The sequence below is a fragment of the Epinephelus moara genome, chromosome 13, assembly GCF_006386435.1.
Source record: "Epinephelus moara isolate mb chromosome 13, YSFRI_EMoa_1.0, whole genome shotgun sequence".
NCBI classification, from domain to species: domain Eukaryota; kingdom Metazoa; phylum Chordata; class Actinopteri; order Perciformes; family Serranidae; genus Epinephelus; species Epinephelus moara.
Genome location: NC_065518.1, coordinates 37,564,931 through 37,568,871, shown reverse-complemented (window position 1 = coordinate 37,568,871; position 3,941 = coordinate 37,564,931).

Genomic DNA, 3,941 nt, shown 5'->3' with positions numbered 1-3,941 from the left:
GAGAGGGCATCTCTGTGCAAAATTTCATGTCTCTACGACATACGGGCATGAGATATGCCCATTCAAAGTTTGCAATTTCAGTCGGTTGCTATAGCGCCCCCCTTTGGCCAATTGATGTAATATTGCTTCATTCGCATCCTCCCATGACCCTCTACCACTGTGCCAAATTTCACATGGATTGACCAAGTCAGTGAGGAGAAAAACGTGGAACAGACACACCCATAGACAGAGTTTTTCGTCATTATATAGTAAGATTGTAACTGGTTAAGTGCAATAAAGTTTGCTTTAAACTGACTCCACAAACACACATAAAACAGCACATGGGATAAGTTAACCTTCAGGGCTTTTTGTCAGAGAGATCTTTTTGGAAGAAATCTTTATATTTTAACCCAAACCAGGAGACTGTTCCATAAAACGTTTTGGTCTATCTGGCTTTAAGCCCTGAAGGCCAACTTCTCCAGCCATAAACAAACAGCCATAAAACATGGATTAATAACAAGATCCTTTAACAAAGGTATAAAATTCAACTCAACAATAAATGTTTAAGGTTCACAGACAAAACAATAATTTTTTGGTAGTCTTTGCCATTATTAGCTTAAGCACGTTTACATTGCATAAATTAGCCTAGTGGCTTGCAGTTTTCCTCAACTCACAGCTTAACAAATGACATTTGTACTTTTTCTTACTCACTGTTGGTTTAAGTCGCATTTCCTGGAATTCCACTGGGTGCGTGTCTGTTGCGGAACGGCTGCGCTGGTTATCCGCTGCGTGCTCCGCCGTCCATCAACACCCACCAGCTACGTTTGCTGTGCGGAGCAGTGCAGCTCCACCGGACAGCGAGAGTCACGAGGACCCACGAGATCTTGTGAATTCACGCATAATCGCGCGATATAACAAGATGTAGTTTCTATAAACAGAACCACAAAACCAGAGGAGTAGTAGGAAGACATCTCGGTGCACCTCCATGATTAACATCTCCTCATCCATGGTGTCAACGGGGTGAAATGACGTCTGAAAACCTCTGACCTGTTGACTTCAGGCCTGCCTCCGCCCATGACGTTTTCAAGGTGTAGTGCAGGGAAATATGATCCGCCGTGAACACTGTATTTTATTTTGAAAAAATATGATCCGCCGTGAACACTGTATTTTATTTTGAAAATTAACCGGATGTTTTATTTTATTTCTGTGCGCGACTTCCTGCAAATTTCAGCCTGTATGCAATGTTTTTTCAGCCAAATTGTTGAAACAGAGCAGCTATTGTTGCTGTGTTTCTGTAAGAAGTTAGCAGAATGAGATGCCAGGCAGGTATGTCACGTTTATGTCGTAATAGCATAGCTTACGTACGGCATGTGCTCTGTCTGTTGACCCGTACTTTATTTGAAATCAAAAGTATTTCTATACTGCTGATTTATTCCCGAGTAAATAACATTATCCTCATCATCTTTGTCTCAGCTGCTCACCATTATCTGACTCCTGCTGTTTGAGATGACATAGAATTTATAATTTTATAAATAATATAATTTATCATTTATAATTTAATAAATGCCCATCCTAAAGATAATGATATGGATCGATGTTTTCACTTTGCATCGATGAAGTGGGATCGTTGGTCATTGAATCGATATATCGATCCAGAGTAATCGTCACAATCCTACTTATAATTACTTACCCGCCACACCAAACTGACGTAAAAAACTAGTGGCGATGAAGGCCAAATGTTACATTGCCTCATGCCACCTGTGTCTCTGCAAAAAAGTTGAACTTGAACACACAGCAAAGGCTACAGCCAACAGTCAACTAGCACGTACATTCTGGGCCTACGTCAGAATAGGGCCTAAAGCCTAGCCATCCCATTGGCCACTAAACACAGCATCACTTTTCTGATTGCTTTTTCTGGGCTATCATTTTAGTCAAACTTTGGTAATGAGTAAACATTTTCTAATATCCACTAAAATGTTTAGAACAGCCCATTAAATATGATCTCTATTTACCGTTCCCATTACAAAATAAATGTAACTGTAACCTGTAAAGGCCTAGACACACCAAACGGACTTCAGAGAACCAGCCGTGAGGAAGGCCCCTTGTTGCGTCTCCTGGCGTTGCCGTGTCTCTGCCAAAAAGCTGCACATGAACACACCACAAAGACTACAGCCAATGGCCAACCAGCATGTATATTCTGCACCTGCATGAGAGGAAATAATTCTCCATACCAGCAGATGGCAGTCATATGTAATCCTCATTCAAAAAGAGAAAGCGGGGGACCATCTTGAAGCTAGTAAACCAGTGAGCACATCAACAACATAATCCAATGTCTAAAGAACAGAGCATATTTATTTATTTCCACACATTTTTCAGCTTTATTACTCAAAACATGAATTAAAGTATTTAAATGATGAAGTAATTAAGATAGTTATATTAAGTATTACATTTAACAGGGTCACTAGTAATCTGTAACCTATTACATTTAAAAGTAACCTTCCCAACACTGGTTAGGATGAAACACAACTTACAGCTGTTACCATCAAGTCCAGTATTTGCTGCAGCTGAGGACACCTGACTTGCGAGAAAGGATGAGTCACACCAAACTAGACGTAAAATGAACAGTGCTTTTGCCGCTAGACACCTTCCCTTTTCTTCCTTGTGATGCCTGAATCAGTTGCCGCTGCCTCCTCACCTAATCCATAACGTAATGTATTGTAACAGAGTTCCAGTGTCTTTCTGTACAGTGACATATTTCAAAGCATCATGATTTTGTTGAGGTTTTAGTGAGTAGATGACCACAGCACTAGAACTTGTATCCGGTTCTTTCTTTGCAATACAACTGTCTTCCTGTAAGCTGAGATTTAGTCAATAAAACGAGATTTCTTGGTGGAATGAGCTTTGGTATTGTTTTTTTTTTCACCCATGAGTGATGCATTACAACAAAGCAGGAGTGTTCATTAATAGCATAGTTAGTATGTACAGTACAGTGTGCAAGTTTGTCTCGTCCCAGGAGATACAGTTCAGTTTAGGACTAGATGCTACAATCCCTTGATGCTCCTTGAGACTATGGGCAGGAGTGATAGTGCCGTTTGAGAGTTTCTGAGTGGGAGTTATGGTTAGATGGATAGAAAATTAGGAAAGAGCATAGAAAAGTAAGATGGAGCATGGGGAAGGCAAAGCCAAGGAGAGACATCTCTGTGGCCTAAATTCTCCCCCGCCAGAGCAGGCCGTACACTCTACCTCCCCCCGGAGAGGGGAGAAGAGAGAAAAAACTAACAGGAGAAAATTTACCTAACTTTTATCAAGGTGGAATTTAACTGGTCAAATTCCCTGTTGCACATTCATAAAATAATGAGTGATAGTTTTTGAATGGGAGCCATGTTGGGGGAGGGGGTGGGGGTTGGGGAGGGTAAAAACTTAATTGGGGTCATCAGGTGAGTAAATACCTTCACTGGTGTCAATGATAAGCCCACAACACCGGCAACACCTGGCATCCCAGATGCACCCCCCTCTGCTTTTACACCCTCAAACCCTGCTGTTGTTAGTGTTATTTCGGGGCCAAAGTAGTGCCTCTCCTTTTAATCCATAGCCACTGGCTTGCCTATTCGGTTGCGCTAGAGAGGGCTTTGATAGCCTGACACTGGGCTTTGCCTTGAATTCCCATTTCCTTAAGCAGCTTGGTAGTTGACTTGCCACAAAGCCTCTGCCGCCAACTTAAACCAGGCAAACCTTCGCTTTCCAGCTGCGTTGCTCAGTGTCAGCTGCCAGCTCGGCGTTCTTAAGTTGCGTTTGGAGGCCTCCTCCACAGCATCCTCCCAGGGCACAGTGACGAGGCACAGTGATGAGGACCAAAGCACGAGGACTGAGGTGAGTAGAAGTAATCTCAGATGGGAAGCGTAGCCACTGATTCAGATCTGTCAGTAACCTACCAGTCTCTCAATCTCAACCTCAATGGTATA